General features: G+C 38.3%; 1 long non-coding RNA gene across 1 annotated transcript; it reads right to left on the reverse strand.

Moving 5' to 3' along the window:
* Positions 1-561: 561 nt before the first annotated feature.
* On the reverse strand, positions 562-6,505 carry LOC140171835 (uncharacterized). The gene is made up of 3 exons (XR_011861648.1): positions 6,420-6,505; positions 4,065-4,132; positions 562-1,671 (listed from the first exon to the last, which is right to left on the reverse strand). It is a non-coding gene; the product is annotated as an uncharacterized lncRNA (long non-coding RNA).
* Between the last annotated feature and the right edge of the window lie 2,844 nt (positions 6,506-9,349).

The following is a 9,349-nucleotide window of genomic DNA, read 5'->3' on the forward strand; positions in this document are numbered from 1 at the left end:
AGTCTCACCATTAAGGTGATGATTATATCGCCCGTTTTATGTTTATGGTAAAATTGTTCCCAGTCACACGGAATGGGCTATTCCAGAAAATAAGTGCACACCACCTGTCACCCCAATGTCACTTGAAAAAGCTTGATAATCCAATTAAAATGAGGAAAAATCACGGAAATGTCCAATGAGAGTTCCCAAATTAAGGATTTCCGTTTTTCTGTCGGATTTTTTGCCTTTGGACATTTTAAAAGTCTGGATTTCCAACAGTCACGATTGGACAAAAAGTTCGGAAATCCAAACTTTTCTATAGGGGGTGTGGTGTACATCTATTTTCTGTAATAGCCCAATGGCCTTCTCACCCAAAGACCCCCTTTTCAGTGTCAAATCTCGCCAAAAGACCCCTAGTTTTACAGGTGTCCACACACCCCCCCATCATCGAATGACCCCCAAAATAAGAAAATAATTGTTTGCACTGTCTAAAATGCTTGTTTATTGACAACATTGGCCAATAAAGGTCAATACCCATTACATCATATTGACCAGAATCAAGTAACGAAACATCCTACATGGTTACAACTATTTCTTTGACTTGTTTTTATTTTATAAACGTTTGCAATTTCATAAAAGTTTACAACTTTACATGTCTTTTTATAAATTATGTGTGTTTGAATAAAGTCTCCGCGGCAATCACAGCATTTTGCCATATATGTTAGAAAAATAATTATCACGCACGAATCACATTTTATTTAAAACAACTTGAACCCATATTAACCGTAAAAACGAATGAAAACAGCCGGCTCTCAACACGCAATATTCAAAATTCCCACGCCGAAAGTTTCTAGTGCAATGACGTAATGGTTATTTGCGCTCAATTGTCTTCATTGTATGGGACGTCATTGCACTAGACAATTTCAGTGCCCGGGAATTTGGTATCGCGGTTGAGAACGGCTGTTTTCAAGTTATTCATTTTTATGACCAATATGAGTTTGTTTTAAATAAAATCACGTGATTCGTGCTTGGATAATTATTTTTCAAGTATAAGGCAAAGTGTTTTGATTGTCGGAGACTTCCTTTAAGAAATAAATGGAATCAATGATAAAGGATGCTGAACATAGTTCTCCATGTTAGATGTAAACTATAAAACACGAATAATCACTGGTGCTCGTTGAATCTACAATGAAAGTACGAGATGTTCAGTTAATTCGGAGTACAAGTTGCTAAAGTATCGTCCCCGTCATGGCACCAGTACCCCGCGTCGTCGAATAAGTCACCGACTACCGGCAAGTCGTTAAATAAGCCGCCGAATAAGCCAGGCTTATCATCGTACCATTACACTCGTCTTTACAGCAAGATTCCCAATCCCCATCATCAGTAATGTAACACCAAATATACGACTCGTCGTAGTACCAACACCCTCTCATCCCTCTGCACTGCCTTTTTTGCACGTTTTCCATTTCTGGTAGTGCGCCTACCGTGTTGGTTGGATACTCCGCGTTCTTCGAGATCATTTCCCAGGTCAGCTTGGCCGAGGAATGCCAGCTGCAGTTCACGCAAAAGCAAAGTAGCTGCATCTTCCAGTCCCTTTTCTTCTGCAGGCCGCCGGTGCTGGGCCAGGGTTAGCAACGGTGAAAACACCAAAATGAGAACAACAAAACGGGTTTTGTCTGGTGTAGCCATGACCTGTTAATGCAAAACAAAACCAGTTATTAGTAGTTATGTTAATGGCTCCATTTAGATACCGTACCAAAAGGATGGGCCCAACATTAGAAGGACATTCTTCGTATTCAGAATTCAATTGATATGTCCGATGTGCTCTCATGTCCCACAAAAACACGCAGTTATCAACAATTGAGCGCTATTAATACACATTAATGTTTTTAAACAAATAAAATTCCAAAATATGGTACGTTTTCTGTCTTTGCTTGTCACGTGGTATGAACCAAAATTACACACAGGATTACCTTAATACTCTACTCAAAACACATCAGTAACCAAGCAGTTGTCCAACTGACACAACAGCAAAATGCACTATCATTGGACAGCTTCCTGGACTTCCTTCACTTTCACAGCCCAACATTTGGCACCCAGGACAAAAAATCTGTGAGAATGCACACAAGATCCTTGCACAGATGATAAAACGGTGCTGCTTTCTTCTTTTCATACACTTTTTTCATGAAACAGGGCTGGGCTGTGAATGTGGTCCAGGAAGCTGTCCCATGTCAGTGCATTTTGCTGTTGCGTCAGTTGGATAACTGCTTGGTTACTGACATGTGTTAAGAGTACAGAGTAGAGGATTGAAGTAAATCTGTGTGTAATTTTGGTTCAATTTGATGGACAGGATTTCAAGATATGACCTTGTGAAAAATTATAAGTTTCTTTTTTGAGCTCAGTTTATGTTTAAATTTTCACAATGATATCAAGTCCTTGTAGCCGAGTGGTCTAAGGCGCTGGTGATTTGGCGATACTGTATAGGCCTACATAAAAGCGACGCAGTTTGGGTTCGAGCCCCGCCGGCGCCTCTGCCGAACTAAATTTCTTTTTTTTTTTATTTCATATTATGTTAGGGAAATGTGGCTGGGAGAATGTATATGTATGGCGAAGAGTGGTGTTGTGTTCTGCACACAAAATTATGGGTTATTTGATTATCTATGAATTGGATTTAAGTTGTTTTTTCTGTGACCTATGGTGTTTTAACTTATGACCTTTTGAAATAATCTTAAGGGGTGGGGTATGAACGTTTGGACAGTATTTGTGGGACATTAGAGCACATCAGACATAGAATTGCATTCTGAATACGAAGAATGTCCTTCTGATATCAAATAATTTTGATTTTTTGAAATTCGCAATGTTATACACATTTTATGGCAAATGATTAAAAATTGATATTTTTGATATTTATCAGTACTCGAAGTAAACTTTATTCTTAAAGTGTATGTAGGTTGGATGAAAAGCCGACGATCAATTGAAAATTTTGACTTTTCGCATTGAAGATATGATTTTTTTCCAAAAACAAAAAAAAATTAGGTCTTTTTTGGGGGAAAATCCATATCTTCAATAAGAAAGGTCAAAATTTTCAATTGATCGTCGGCTTTTCCTCCCAGCTACATACACTTTAAGAATATGTCATTAGATTTATAAAATGTGAAAAATATCAAATTTTAACAATTTGTCATAAAATGTGTATTATATCGTGAATTTCAAAAACAAATTTTGATATCGGAAAGATATTCAGAATGCAATTCGATATGTCTTCGTGTAACCTTAATGTGTACACATCAATAGGCATTTTAATGCAGCAAACTGCAACTTTTAAATTGGGTATCTTCCTTGGGTTTTGGGATCGCCGTGTCTTTATTTCTTGAACAATTTCAACGCATGAGGTCTTAAATTCGAGCCAAAAGATACAGCTATATTGGCTCCTGGTTCCAATTATGACATATCTGTCTGTTTAGGATATACAGGTGAACATAACTGGTACCTTAATTTTTGGCTTACATAGGAATGCATAGGCCACATGGTGTTAATGTGAAACCGGAATTTTTTTGCACCTTCTGCATTGTCCGCGCGTACATTTTTTACGTGTAGAATCGTCAATATGCCTACTGACTAAATAAGTGACCAGACATCATCACAGTAGAGTGTTTTGAATAGTTAAGACGGGCGCAGGGGCGTCGCTGAATAATATGATTCTGGGTGTGTACAGCATGTTTTGCCGACGGAAATATTCTGTGATTTGCAGACCCCATTTTTTTAGCCAGGACGGCGCTCAAGAATCTAAAAAGTGGGGGGTAGGATTCAAAAATTTTGACTAGTAACTACTAAAACATTAACAATATTGTCTATTACGAAACAGCACACTTTCGTTACACATTAATCTTCTATATGACTCTTGCAATTTGCCGACAATCACGCATACCTTTGACTACATTTGCCGACAGTCACAAGGTTTTGACGACAACAGTCACTATTTGCCGACAAAAATTAGTATGGGGTGGGGTGTCACACCCCCCATACCCCCCTTCTAGCGACGGCCCTGGACGGGCGTACAGTCACAACCTCATTGATCAACTTACCTACGCAGGACTAGGTTCACTTCAAGGTCACACAAAGTGTTTCAATGCAGAAAAGTAGAGGGTAAATTCTGGAACGAAGAATAAGCGTAATATACATCAATAATTATACAATATTACCTGGAGACATTTTCGTGAAAAATCCGTGACCGATTGGGAAATCCGTGAAAAATCCTATTTGGAAATCGCAATCTCTATTGTATATAATCTCCGCGCTTTCACAAAATAATCAAAAAAGTAAAGTTTAGACATAAATAATGGAGGCCTATTTCGTATTGCACTGGGGACATTTTAAATTTTGGTCAAAAACAAAATGGGTATAAAACAAATACATGAAATTTAATTAAGAATTGACACGCCTATATTTTACCAGGCCAAATAGTTTGCAAGCTTTACGCCTGCCACGCACATCATCCGCGTCAGGTAAAGAATTATTTTGAAGCACGTGTTTTATCAACTGCTCGCCGGCCGCTGAGTAGCTTTACAATATAAGTTTATACTCCGCGCTCGGTGAGCGATTGGTCATGTTGGTTAAAAACCAATCATTGGCTAATAATCAATCGCTAATAGAGTAGCGATGCAATACATTGTTACTCTATTGTTAAAGTATGTAAACTCGGGGACAATAAGTTCCTCAGTAAGTTTAGATTAATTGATTTTATTCCTAATTATAATGAAAATAGAATGATGGTGTAGTAGATTCTTTTGATATGATAATATTCTCAAACAGTTGAATCATGGAAATAGTAGATGAGAAGGAATCACAACGAAATCGATCGCCTGTGACTAATCCCGCTTATCTATTCTTCATTACAAAGGAAGACTCAACAAATTCCCTTTTGAGGACACTCATATTGCCGCCATCAGCGTGATTTGGTAGCATAACTGGAAATTCATAGCGATAAATCTTTGCGCACAAACAAATTTTGAACCGGTTGTTGTGACCTTCGTTGATGAAGCGCACTTTTAACGTTCAATTAGACTGGATTTTATAAACATTTGCAACAGATTTCTGCATTTTCAGATGCAGAGAAGTCAAAACAATACAAATATTGGGAAATTTAATCAAAATACGTTGTATTTTCGACTAAAGACACTTTTAAAAAAGTTATACATTTTGTAAGGATAATCGTATTTTCGCTGACCCCAAATTCAATTAAAATGTAAAGGTATAAAACAAGTTGTTCCGATTGTTTCCGAAAAATGGGAACAGATTCTATCATAAGACAAACGGAAAATCAATTCTATCAAATTGCCTTCATATGTGCCCCAGACCGCCCCATAGGAAAATTTGCCCTAAATGTTTCAAATATATGAGTTTCTACTTCCGATTTTGGTAATACATCCTTCCCACAAGGCATTATTTTTGGCTATGTTATCCCATCTGTACCATAATGCATTCATATTTCCCGCCCTTTCCTGCTCACAAGGCCGCATTTAGTCCATAAGCATTGGTCGCTTGACTGCAGCTTTAGAATTGAAAATGTCATGTCATAGAAATGTTACGTCCCCGATGACCATCGTGTTGGGATATAATCCCGAGGATTATGATATAACTATAGCGGTTGACGTGTATAGAAACGTCAATGTACATGTCGGCAATGTGTTTGGAACTTTGATGATGGTTAGTTGAGATTCCTTCTCATCTACTATTTCCATGGTTGAATACATCACGTTATTTTCGGTCAATTTAAAAACCTTTCGGCGGAATTGCAGTTGCATGTAGGACCATGTGCTTCTTTTGTCCATTTTGCCATCAAGATTTTGAATGGAAACAGTTCAGACCCAGAACACGATCATGTCAGAAATTAATATTTTGTTCTGGGACTGATTATTCGGACTAGTGCTTAGCCTGAGTCGCTCGGCCAATCTCGAACAAACTCGCCATGCATGGCTGTTGAACTTTAGGATTCGCCCTACTATCATGGCAATTTTTGACACGGAAGATATTGGGATGATGACGCTGTGCCACGCCCAGTCAATTTTGCCATGCAAATAATTTTGCCCCCCAGTTTAAATTCCCCAACATTTTGCCAACTCAATACATCGAGTATTTCATCGACTAGAGAAATGAATGAACTGCGAATATAATTTCTTCATTTTCAGCTTCAAACGGCAGCCATTCTAAACCGCTGGAATTTGCGGAGCGAGCAGCAATTCTCGGAACAACAACAACTCAACAAAAATCACAAGTTCATCAAAAAAATCATACGTTGTGTAGCCAAAAAAATTGTTCAAGCAAAACAAAATTCAGGCCCCAAATCTGGCTAACATAACCGTGTCAAGCATCATCAAGCATAAAAGCAACTCACTTCTCAAATACTCAAATTACACAAGTAATAATGCACCATTTCTTACCTTCAGATCTGCGTGTATGGCTGGCAAAACTCAGAATGATGAGAAAAACCAAATAGCCCAAAGCACTCCTGAGCACTCCCATCAAGAGAAAAACCAGGTGCAAAATATTGATTCCTAAATAGAGGTTGTGCGTGAAATTATTGATTGATTTGAACCGGTGTCCTTCACCGTAATCATGGCGCAGTGCAGTCCATTCAATTCAATGACAATGGCGCAGTGCAGTCCATTCAATTAAATGTTGTCATCAACCTATTTGATCGCAGTGAATTTGTTGTGTGTGAGACGAACTGTCGCAGTAGATTGCAATCATGCTTTTGTTGAATGGATTTTAGTAGTCCGCCATATTTACGGTATGATACGTCATATGCACAACCTCTATAGACCCTATGCAATAAACCAACCGGAACGGTATGACAATTGAAATGGCAGACATGTTGGAGGACAGTTCTAAGATAGCTTAAGATGACAGAGGGACAGGCCTCTAGATCGATTCCACAACCATTCATACCTATTCTCTGTTTTATTGTATTATCATGCGAATTGCCCTGTGGTACCTTACGGAGGACAGAACTTTATTTAAATGAGGATGACTCTGTCATGAGTGACGTAGTATTGCATACCCTCTATACTGCTGACTCCTCCCAAACAATCCCAAATATTTGAAAACTGTGTCGCCCTCGCTTGAGACACAATTTAAATCTCCCCAATTTTAAACGAGGGCAGTATTCAGAAAATATTCAATTAAAGTGATTCAGTGATTTGCTCATCTGGACGATCGTAAAAATCATCAAAATTCATATTTTGGTACCTTTGTCATTGTCATAGATGTGCTAACATAGCCTGCTAGTGATTCAGCCGAAAGCCGTATATTTAAGACAAAATAAGGCATTTACATAAATCTATATACTGACAGTATATAAATTAGCTACATGTATTTGAACGGGGCTCCAACTTCGTCAATGCTGCTGTTTTCTTCGTTTTTTTGCCACATTTTTCATTTCAAAAATAACAAATGACAATTTGAATGACTTACCTACCCTGATAACACAATATGAATGGCATAGTGTGTGTTGCTATCTACCCCTGATAACTCAATATGAATGGCATAGTGTGTGTTGCTATCTACTCCTGATAAGACAATATGAATGGCATAGTGTGTGTTGCTATCTACCCCTGATAGCACAATATGAATGGCATAGTGTGTGTTGCTATCTACCCCTGATGACACAATATGAATGGCATAGTGTGTGTTGCTATCTACCCCTGATAACTCAATATGAATGGCATAGTGTGTGTTGCTATCTACTCCTGATAACACAATATGAATGGCATAGTGTGTGTTGCTATCTACTCCTGATAACACAATATGAATGGCATAGTGTGTGTTGATCGGGCCCTTTAAAGGGTAGTAGGCCTACAATAAAGGAATGAGGGGGGAGGGTGACAGATAATTTGGATGTTCAGGGGTGGGTGCTGTTTCGACTATTACGCCCTAAAAAGATCGTAAACATGTTAGGGAAAGTGTGCCGAGCTTCCAATTTGGCAGTGTGTAAGCCGGGGATTCAAAAGTTTTTGCATTTTGGCATATGGGATTATGGGAAGCCTTCGGAATTTTCGGCTGCACTAATAATTTTTAGATGATTCATTAACTACTCCTGGTGTAGGCCTATACACATAGTTATACAGCCCCTAAAAATACAAGCAATCGCCTATGTAATCCATAAACCAAATAATCGCCTCACTATCTAACTGCTGCGCGAATATCTTGTTGTCGTTATTAGCCTATAGTTCTTCACATTTTGACAGTAGAGGACAGATTCGTATAGTAAGTCTCACTATGCGATATCACGCTGTGTTGGTGCCTATATAGGGGCCTACACTGTTCATCTGCAATGATATGACATACGTTTTTGTGATTGTGAATTTTTAAAGCAAATTCCGACACTAAAAGCTTTCTTACAAAAATTAAAAATTAAAAAAACAAACGAATTTTGCATTTTTGGGTTAGATTATATCAGCACCTAGGATTTTTTTAAAGTTCTTCATGCGGAAATTAACAAATCTTAGTAGGCATATTAACGCATGCGGTCACTGTGATTCGCCGAGTTTGGTGTTGGCGACGGTGTTAACGATTCCCAATGCGGTCACACTATCATACGGATCGGCATCTCTTCCGATGCGCGCGGGAAATTCAAGGAATTTGCGTCTTCCCACATAGTGCGGAAGCTTGCGGACTTTCATATTGCACTTACAACCCACATAGCACAACACCGTGACCCTTACACACTTAATCATAGTTAACAACTCCTGATATTGACAGACCCAACTATGACATCTAAGGTTCGCTATCATTAACGTGTAAAGTCTATGGAGATCAGAATCCCGCTATCTCTAATAGGAAAAAGGGTTCGCTATACCTAAAAAAGGTCCGCTACTTCTAAGGTTCGATATCGCTAATTGGGAATAAGGTTCGCTAGTTCTAAGGTTCGCTATCACTAATTTTAAATAAGGTTCGCTATCACTAATTTTAAATAAGGTTCGCTATCACTAATTTTAAATAGGGCCTAAGGTCCGCTATCACTAATTTATTGAAAGTTCGCTATCTCTAAGGTTCGCCATCACTAATTGCAATAAAGGTCCGCTATACACAAGGTTCGCTATCACTAATTTTGTTTAAGGTTCGCTATCCCTAATTAATTAAGGTTCGCTATCTCTAAGGTTCGCTATCACTAATTTCGATTAGGGTGCGCTATACCCAAGGTTCGTTATCACTAATCTTAAATAAGGTCCACTATCTCTAATTTTAAATAAGGACCGCTATCTCTAATTTCAAATAAGGTTCGCTATCTCCAATTTCAAATAAGGTCCGCTATCTCTAATTTCAAATTGCATTCTCCTATGAGCTTCGATCAAAATGCAAAATTTGAGAT

Source organism: Amphiura filiformis, chromosome 15 (assembly GCF_039555335.1).
Source record: "Amphiura filiformis chromosome 15, Afil_fr2py, whole genome shotgun sequence".
Classification (NCBI taxonomy): Eukaryota; Metazoa; Echinodermata; class Ophiuroidea; order Amphilepidida; family Amphiuridae; genus Amphiura; species Amphiura filiformis.